Below are 10,302 nucleotides of genomic sequence, written 5' to 3' on the forward strand. Positions count from 1 at the left end.
CGCGGGATCTGGGGCACACACGCACACGCGCCTGGCATGAGTTTTAAGCCACCGGGTCCGGGACGTGAACCGCAGGACTACGTGGGAGTCCAGCGACATAGCCATTACGCTAACTGCTGGTTCCCACAAAATAACTCTTAAAAGAGAACCTTTACTGAAACGACTAAAGCATTTTTCTCTATTTTAAACAGAAGGATTTAGTTAATGAAATACAAGACAGCAAATTTAGGCAAAAATACTCTGCCAAAGTTGTTGGAAGCTTTGCTGGGGCTGTTATCAAATGTCTACAATTCTGATGTTTCAAACATCTTTTCCTGGGAACCAGCAGTTAGCGTAATGGCTATGTCGCTGGATTCCCACGTAGTCGGCCGCGGTTCGCATCCTGGACCTGGTGGCTTAAAGCTCACGCCGGGCGCGTGTGCATGCATGCCCAAGATCCTGAGAGGAGAATGGAGGAGAAGGGACTGCAGTGTGACCATCCCCCCTGGGGGGTGATTTCTTGCTTTCTGTCTCTCTGTCTGTCTCTGTCTGTCTGTCGAGCGCATGCGCCCTGTAGCAAAAACCTCTCAAAAAAAAAAAAAGATCTTTTCCTTTAAAAAAAAATTATTTAACTTTATTTATTTTGCTTATTTTTAAAATTTGACCAGAGAAGACAGAGTGAATGAGTGAGTGAGTGAGAGAGAGAGAGAGAGAGAGCAAGCAAGCAAGCCACCAGGTCCGGGACTCACACCAGTCAGTCCAAGCCCCTTTACCCACTACACCACCTGCTGGCCCCTTAAAGATCTTTTCTAATTTAATAAATCATCTAATGGTTAAGACACACTTTTGACCTCAGCCAAGTGCTACAGTGTCTAAAATAATTACATGGCATAGCTGTTTCAATAAGTTAAAAGCTGTTGAGATATCCAACCCACTAGTGATTAAAGGAGCATTACCTATAATACACTTTGATGAGTGGTGAAATAAACTGGAACCAGATTGAACAGAATTAAAAGGGGTGAAAACAAGTCAAGAGGTGTGAACATGTACTCTACCCTCCTCAGCCATAGAAAGGACAGTAATCAAATGAATATTTTTTTTTTCTTAAAGACAGAGGGCACTTTAGTGAATCTAAAGGCAAAACAGACACAACCAGTTAAAAGTATCTGTTAAAATACCGGAGAACAGACATGGATTCAAATCATGATTCTTAATAGCTACCTGACCTCAGGCTATTTATAACTTCTAGGAGCCTTGATGTCCTCACTTATATCCAGATAATAAAAGCACCTGTTTATCTAGAATCTGGGGACAAAGCAAGAACTCAGTAAAAAGTACCTATTATTAGGCATTATTAATATACATATTTTGTCCAGTTAATGAGAAAAGGTACTATATAGATCATTTCTAGCCCAGGGCTGAAGGTTGAGCAAAAATTCAGTATACAGCAGCACCACTATTGTATATCACTATGTATTTCACAGAAAAAGTGTCTCAAAGAAAGAATGTGAATATGAGAGCAAGCCAAATTTCACCTCAACTACTAAATATAATCTAAATGTTAAGAAATTTTAATTGGTAACAGGAATTGCTGGTATTTCAACACACGTGCTTATTGTCAAATAATTTAATAGGCAGCATCTCAATTTTGACCCAGCGAGGATTTTTCGGTCCTTAAATGCTAAAAACAAGTCGAGGCTAGTCGGCCTCCAGTAGAACGGGGTGTCAGGTAAGAGAATATTTGGAAATCTCGAGAAATAAGCTAAGGGCACAGCACCAACATAAGACAGCTCAAATTTAGTGGATTCTGGTGCAGCCACTGCTGGGGAAAGTGTTTCATGGGGCAGGAGGAGAGCGCGGCTAAAGCCCATCAACGCCGTCCGAGAAGCGTCGCTATGGCCGCCGGGGGGACCAGTCTCCGCTCCTCGGTCCCCGCGCTCTGGGCCGCACTGGCCCCCTGCCCGCCCCCACGGGCCCTCCCGGCGCCCGGAATCCTGGCCTGCTAAACCGCCAGAGCGACGGCCGGCAGGGTCTCCGACCTCCGTGCTGCCTGCTCGAGCCTCAGGCCCGGGGCGCTGGGCGGTGTGCGCTCGTGGCCGCGCAGGACCTGAGGGCAGCGCCGGTGAGGTGCACGGGGCGCGAGCCGCCGCCGGTTGTCACACACGGTGCGCAGGGGGTGGTCGCCAGAGGGACGAGGGGCCAGGTATAGCTGGACACGTGCCTGTGAGGACCGACCCCGGGTGCGAGCCAGGGTACCTGCGAAAGCCGGGGCTGAGTGAGCGGGACCCCGCCGCGGCAGCCAGCCTCCGCCCGAGCGCCCCGGGCCCCGACGGGGACGGGGCGGGGACGGGGGCGGGGCTTAAGGCGGTGCGCCGTCTGCCAGTCCCGCCTCGGCCGTCCAGCTGCGGTCTACTGTGACCCGGCCTCCCTGACCCTCTGGGCGAATCTTGTGACCCTCCCGATTGGACCCCTGTTCCTAGGACACTTATCAGAGCCAGTTTTGTGTTGAGCCCTTTATCTTCCCGCCAACTAGACGACGCCACCTCACCTCAGCCCTACCGGACAGACGAGCAACGCGCCTCGCGCACGCGCGGCCGCGCTCCGACGCCAGACCGCAGAGGCCCCGAGTCGCCCCGGTAGGGGTGATGTGCTGCAGTCGCAGGTGCTCAGGTGATTATGCAAAACGTGACACTGAAAGCGCTTAACTGAAAAAAAGTGTGAATATCGTGACTCTGTGAGATGAAGTAATCCCATGCCAAATCTGCTTAAATCATATATTCATCTGGAGCAGTAGGTATTTTTTTTTTTTTTGGAGAGGTTTTTTTCGCTATAGGGCGCGTGTGCTCGCCAGACAGACAGAGAGAGACAGAGAGACAGAAATCACCCCCCCCAGGGGGATGGTCACGCCGCAATCCCTTCTCCTCTATTCTCCTCTCGGGATCTTGGGCACGCAAGCACACGCACCCGGCGTTTTAAGCCACCGGGTCCGGGATGCGAACAGCGGTCGACTACGTGGGAGTCCAGCGACATAGCCATTATGCTAACTGCTGGTGCCAGGTATTTTTTTGTTTGGCTGCATCCTACCCTTGCCTGGAATGCAGTAGGTGCTTAATAAATGCTTGTTGCAGGAATAATCAAAAAGGGTTCTTAACAGCTTTCTTAAAAATATTTATTCATTTTAATTTGACCAGAGAGAGTGTGTGCGTGCAAGTCGCTGGGTCCAGGATTCAAACTTAGGTCAGCCATGTGGGAGTGTCCAGTGCCTTAACTACCACACCACCTGCTGGTCTCCACAGCTTTTTTTTTTTTTTTTGGAGAGGTTTTCACTATAGGGCGCGTGCGCTCACCAGACAGACAGAGACATAAGAGACAGAAAGCGAGAAATCACCCCCCAGGGGGGATGGTCACGCCGCAATCCCTTCTCCTCCACTCTCCTCTCGGGATCCTGGGCACGCACGCACACGCGCCCGGCGTGAGATTCAAGTCACCGGGTCCGAGACGCGAACCGCGGTCGACTACGTGGGAGTCCAGCGACACAGCCATTACGCCAACCGCTGGTTCCCTCCACAGCTTTTTGACTCCCTTCACATCCTTTCTTCTTCACTTCGTTTCTAATGTGTCTTTTGTTAATACCTCACAACATTGTTTCCATGTTACCATCTTTCAGAACTTTTAACAGATGACAATTTATTAAAATAGGCATCTATCTGCAAGCGTGACTTCAACCTCCACTCCTGGTTCAATACTGATGGAAGTAATCTGTTTAACAATCTCAGAAAGACTGTGCAAATCAACGAGCCGCTTGTGGATTCTCATCTGGAAACTCTCATCTTAGAACCACCTTCACCACAAGGGATTTTTCTTGTAGTGATTCTCAACGCCTTGGTAGGCATCCGAACTGGTCCTTTCACCTTGAGATTATTTTCCTTTGCACCTCTGATTAGTCAGCACACACTTTCTCCAGGAACTTAACATTGTGGGGTGTGGGAGAGGGGTGTGTATAGGGGGGTGAGAATTCTACTGTCTTCAAAAACAATGGCTGCAGTGTAGCTTCTGGATGATTTCTTCCTTGGGGTGAGCGAACAGCGGTGTCAGGAGCAGAGCAGGATGACCTGAGCCCCGCACCATCTACGTCTGCTTCTTCTGCACAAAGCTGAATATTTTTCTTAACTTGTCAGAACACATGCGCTCGCCCAAGAGTTAGAGACAGGGAAAGCAAGACAGCACCCCCGTGGAGCATGGACATGCCACAAATCTCATCTCCATTTCCCCCTCCTCTTGGGATTTTGGGTGCCCAAGCACATGGCATTTTTCTCAAGCGGCTGGGTCAGAAGGCAAATCAAGTCATCAGCAAGATGTGGGATCAAGCTGCTTTAAAAGCTAAGCTGCCAGCAGCTGCCATTCTAAACTTTTTTTTTTTTTTTTTGAGAGGGTTTTGATAGAGTGCACTCTCCGATGAGACAGAGACAGAGACACAAAAAGAAAGAAATCACCCCCGGGGGGGATAACCAAGCCGCAATCCCTTCTCCTCCATTCTCCTCTAGGTATCTGGGCGTGCACGCGCCCAGCATGAGTGTAAGCCACCAGGTCTGGGGCTCGAACCACGGTCGGCTACATGGGAGTACAGCAACATAGCCATTATGCCAACTACTGGTCTCCACCACTCTAAACATTTTTAATGGCCACATAATATTCCAGAACAGGTGGCCATATGGAACTCATTTTGATATTTGAATGGCTTTCAGATGTTTCAACAAATACAAGCAATTTGGCCTTGCTTATTTGCAATATTACTCACCTGATTAGTTCTCAGTCAGTAACTCTGAAGAACTAATGTGTGATGATTTTCTAAAAGCTCATGAAAAATGCCTAGTATGAAAAAACTATGCATGGGGACCAGCAGTTAGCGTAATGGCTATGTCGCTGGACTCCCACGTAGTCGACCGCAGTTCGCGTCCTGGACCCAGTGGCTTAAAACTCATGCCGGGCACGTGTGCGTGCGTGTCCAAGATCCCGAGAGGAGAACAGAGGAGAAGGGATTGAGGCGTGGCCATCCTCCCTGGGGGGTGATTTCTCGCTTTCTGTCTCTCTGTCTGGCGAGCGCATGCACCCTATAGCAAAAACCTCTCCAAAAAGAAAAAAAAACACTATGCATGAATTTCAAAAAATTTATCACCAAAATAAGCTCGTACCTTAACTCCATTTTCCAAGAACTTTTTGAAGTCCCCTATTACAATTGTTTTGAACTGCAGTCTGGAAGTTTTCTCCACTGAACACTTTTTTGCTCCGTACTGAAAATACTTTTTGATCTTTCCATACTTCTTTCTGCCTGTGACATAATCCTTATTTGTAAAATGAGGCCACATGCATTCCACTTTCAAGCTGATTCTTGGTACCAAGTGTTGATATTTACTAAATAAATCATGAAAAGTATTACACAACCTATAACACTTTCCTAAAAATATACAAGAAGTGGCTCACTTCAAATGACTTTAATTACAGGGGCAGGAGTGGTGGTGGTTGTTTACCAGGAAGTGAGGTAGGAGGGAACAGCCCTGTAACAGGGTGTAATTATGCCACAATTTCTCTCCCATTCTGTTGGGATTCTACACATGCATGCAAGCCCAGCATGTTTTTAAAGACCTTAGGGCTAGGACTTGAATTTCAGTTGGTCATGTGGGATCCAGCTCCCTTAAGCTGTGGGGCCAGCCAGCCCTCAAAATAACAGTAAAAAAGAATCTAGACTACAGAAAGAGGGAAGCATAATCATAAGGTTCTTGGAATGCCTGATTCTGAACAGGCAACTTTCCCAATGTACCTGTAAGGCTAGCTACAAAATACTCCTTCAAGTAACTGACAACCTTTGACTTTTTACGTTTGCCAATAGTTTACAAAATAAGGACCAAAGTTTGGATAATGAACCATTTATTTTTGCAGTATACATTCAAGCCCATTTTCTCCTGAAGCCACTCCTACTTTTGTGCCATAGTGGTTAAAATGGTGGACTCCACATGGCTGACTGTGGTTCGAGTCCAGGACCTGTGTGCCCAAAATCCCAGGAGAAAGGAGAAGGGATTGCAGCATGACATTCTCCCCGGGGAGGTGACTTATCCCTTTCCATCTCACTGTCTACCTTTCTCCATCAAGTGCACACACACTATGGCAAAGACCTTTTTTTAAAAAAAAGTCCAAACCAATACATAAGGGTAGATGAAAACAGGAACCATATTATTTGTGGCAAATTTCTTCAAAAGGCCCAAGTATCTGGGAACCAGCAGTTAGCGTAATGGCTATGTCACTGGCCTCCCATGTAGTCGACTGCGGTTCATTTCCCGGACCCGGTGGCTTAAAACTCACGCCAGGCGCGTGTGCGTGTGTGCCCAAGATCCCGAGAGGAGAATGGAGAAGGGATTGCGGCGTGACCATCCCCCCTAGGGGGTGATTTCTCGCTTTCTGTCTCTATGTCTCTGTCTGTCTGTCTGGCGAGCACACGAGCCCTATAGTGAAAAACCTCTGAAAGAAAAAAAAAAAAAAGGCCCAAGTATAAACTAAACAATAGCAATACAGGTAGTCCTTTTTAAACTCATTTGCCATTCATTGAAGAAGTATTTCTATGCCTCTACTCTTCTAGGGGGAAGAGATATCATCAGGGGACAAAAGAGAAAGAAATAAAATCTCTGCCCATAGTAGCTTACATTCAAGTCACAAAAGCTGGTCTAGACCTAAAGGTTCCCAAAGCTAAATATACCAAAGTTTTAAACATGCAATATCCTTATCAACCTATCTAAGAAATAACTGACATTAAAAACTGCGTAGGATTGGGAACCAGCAGTTAGCATAATGGCTATGTCGCTGGACTCCCACGTAGTCGACTGCGGTTTGCGTCATGGACCCGGTGGCTTAAAACTCACGCTGGGCACGTGTGCGTGCGTGCCCAAGATCCTGAGAGGAGAATGGAGGAGAAGGGATTGCGGCGTGACCATCCCCCCTGGGGGGTGATTTCTCGCTTTCTGTCTCTATGTCTCTGTCTGTCTGGTGAGCACACGCGCCCTATAGCAAAAATCTCTCAAAAAAACCCCAAAAAACAAAAAACTGCGTAGGACTGGCTCCATAGTTTAGTGGTTAAGGCAGCTGGATCTCACATGGTGACCACACAGTTTTGAGTCCCAGACTCGAGGACTTGAAAAGTATGCCAGGCAAGTGTGTATACATTCCCAAAATTATGAAAGGAGAAATGGAAGGGGCTAAGATGTGACCATTCTCCACGGAGAGTGCCTTCTCCTCTCCCTGTCTCTGGCAAGCACACACATCCTCTAGCAAAAAAAAAAGGGGGTGGGGTGGGGATCACAACTGCTGTTAATTTGTCATAGAGCACACCCAAAGAGTATAGGGAACTCACTAAAAGATTAGGGTCTCCCACTCCAACAAGCTTCGGAATACAGTAATAGAAAAATTTTATCCTAGATCTTTGATATGACTAAGAAAATTAATTTCAGTAGAATTACCAGGCCCTAACTAGAGGGAGTTACAACATTTTCGGCAACTGTCTTGGAAGTAGAATTGTGCTTTTAAAATTTCTTACTGAAGCCATATACCATGTAAAAGTTACAGTGCTGAAAGTTGGTACATAAGATTTTCAAAGTAGGTTAATTTTTAATTTGATAAATTAACTAGCTTCAAGAGTTCTGCCAGATACAGGCCTTCTCAAGTGACTCCATCCTTCATATTTGTCTTCTTAGGGATCTTTATTACACTAGAGACGACATTCATGTTTACCTAAGAATAGTAGACAGAATTCATGTCAGTCTGTCAACCTGTTGGTAAGTGGCAGCAGTTTCAGAAGCTATGCCAATGATCAGTTTGAGAGTTATATAGAGAGGTAGCTTGATATAAAGTTTGAATCATCTGATTTTGTTTCTTTGACTCTTTTTACCTCCCTCCTCAAGAAATATACTAGAAGGTTTAAGATTTACTTCAAAGTTAGTTAAAAATTAAACTTGTTACATAATAGACTCCTCTGTACTACTACTACTACTACTACTACTATCTTTCCTGTTGTATGTCTTTGTGACTTCATTACTAATCAGTGTTAATACAGACCATAAATTAGTGTGCCTTTTCATAAACTATCTGAAATAGTTCCAGATATTTAGCTGGTTGTCACTGTTATTTGGAGAAGAATTTTGGCCTGTACATCTATCACATTATTCAGAACAGGCAGCTAGAAAAATTAACACACATCATACTTGGTTGGAGCTGGCAGGTGGCATGGTGGCTAAAGGCGCTGGACTCCCACATGGCTGACTACAGTTCAAGTCCTGGACCTGGTGGCTTTCTTTCTCTCTCTCTCTGATCAATTTTAAACAAACAAAGTTAAATAAAATAATTCTTAAAAACAAAAAACGAAAAATTAACACAAATTGTACTTGGTGATTCCAGGCTAGGCCTGATTGAAAGCCTCCAGGAAGAAACCTTAGTTCCCACTGTTTTACATATAATACCTGAAAGGAACACAAAAACTTTGATCATCAGGCAATCTGTTCTCTCTCGTGTGTGTGTGTGTGCGTGCGCATGCATACACACACACACACACACACACACACTCATACTCAAGATCTTCCACTCTAAATATCCAAAATAATGCAGAATTAGATTTTACAACCACATTAGCTAAGATTTCCTAAGAGGAAAGAAACAAAGATTTATGGCCATTTTTGTAAAAATAAGGTTTAATAAAATACTGGCAACCCAAGTGACAAAGTAAATTACAATGAGAATTTAAAGAAGCTTATGGTGCAAGTCAATCAATTTAAGAGGTGGGGTTAAAGAAAACAAGCTTTAACTTTTTAAAATTTCCTAATCAGGGGATTTACTTAGAAATTATGGCATTCAAATGTACAGATAATACCCAATTTTAACAGATCAAAACTGTTACATTTTACCTAAGTTTCCTTTTCATTGAAGAAAGGTAATAAAACTATAGATATATACTTATAATATTTCCTATTTAGCATTAATTTGTAAGGTATAAAATTAAAAATTTTAACCACTTTTTAGCTGTTTTAGGAAATCATAAAACACTGAAATCTATTAGCAAATAGGGACAACCTATTTCTACGTGGATACCACTAGTAAGGTCAAGCTTATATTAAGTGTCTTCCGAGCTGTAGCTTCACTTATGATGAAAAAAGGAGCTGGATTAGGTTGGGTAGCAACAGCATTTTCAGCCTGGCCATCTTTCTTCTCTAAACACATTTTTAGTATAAAGATATATATATTTCTTTTGGTTCAAAAGTTATGAATTTATAAAGTGAGACAGTCTCCTTGGCTCAATATAATACATTTTTATATTCTTAAGGGACACACCTCAAAATTTTTTCCTATCTTTACCTTAGATAAAAAAAATTTTGAAGGGTGGGACCAGCAGTTAGCATGTAATGGCTATATTGCTGGACTCCCATGTAGTCAACCATGGTTCGAGTCCCAGACCCGGTGGCTTAAACTCACACTGGGTGCATGTGTGTGCATGCCCAAGATCCTGAGAGGAGAATGGAAGAGAAGGGACTGCGGTGTGGCCATTCCCCTGGGAGGAGATTTCTCACTTTCTGTCTCTCTGTCTCTGTTTTTCTGGCAAGTGCATGTGCCCTATTGCAAAAACCTCTCCAAAAGAAAAAAAATTGTTTTGAAGGATATGTTTCCCTGAATACACTTGCACATTTAATTAACCATCTATTTTTAAGCTCCAAAATTATTCCTGCTAGCATTTTTCAGTTTGGAAAAAATAACTTCAGGAATGTATAGATACTCTTTACAATGAAAGGATATTGCTGCATGGACACTGGTTAAATTGTCTAGGACTTAAGTACTTGATGATTTCACCACTTTGTACAAACTTATCCCTGGGCAGGGCCAGCAAGTGGTATGGTGGTGAAGGTGCTAGATTCCCAGAGGGCCAAGTCCCAGACCTGACACCTTGAAAATCATGCTGGGTATGTGTGCATGAATGGCCAAAAAAACCCAGACGGGAGAATGGAGAAGGGATTGCAGTGTGTATCATCCCCACTGTGGGGAAGTAGTAGGGTGATTTTTTACTTTCCCTCTCTGTTTCTCTCTGGCAAATACAAGCACCCCTATCACAAAAATCTAAAAAGAAAAAAAAAGTTGTCCCTGGGCAAAATTTTTAAAATGAATGTTAAGGGGGAACCAGCAGTTAGCGTAATGGCTATGTCGCTGGACTCCCACGTAGTCGACCGTGGTTCGTGTCCCGGACCCGGGGGCTTAAAACTCATGCCGGGCGCGTGTGCGTGCGTGCCCAAGATCCCG

General features: G+C 44.6%; 1 protein-coding gene across 2 annotated transcripts in view; it reads right to left on the minus strand.

The window, feature by feature from the left end:
* SPDYA (speedy/RINGO cell cycle regulator family member A) overlaps positions 1 to 2,293 on the minus strand; it is a 34,125-nt gene extending 31,832 nt beyond the window's left edge. Inside the window, exon 1 of one of the 2 annotated variants that reach the window (XM_027765799.1) lies at positions 2,236 to 2,293. The gene's annotated coding sequence lies outside the window, so the exon portion shown is untranslated. Of the gene's footprint in view, positions 1 to 2,200 lie in introns of both variants that reach the window. The other variant, XM_027765796.1, reaches the window with a different exon arrangement.
* Between the last annotated feature and the right edge of the window lie 8,009 nt (positions 2,294 to 10,302).

This window comes from Tupaia chinensis, unplaced genomic scaffold (genome assembly GCF_000334495.1).
Source record: "Tupaia chinensis unplaced genomic scaffold, TupChi_1.0 Scaffold139757_1, whole genome shotgun sequence".
In the NCBI taxonomy this organism is placed as follows: domain Eukaryota; kingdom Metazoa; phylum Chordata; class Mammalia; order Scandentia; family Tupaiidae; genus Tupaia; species Tupaia belangeri.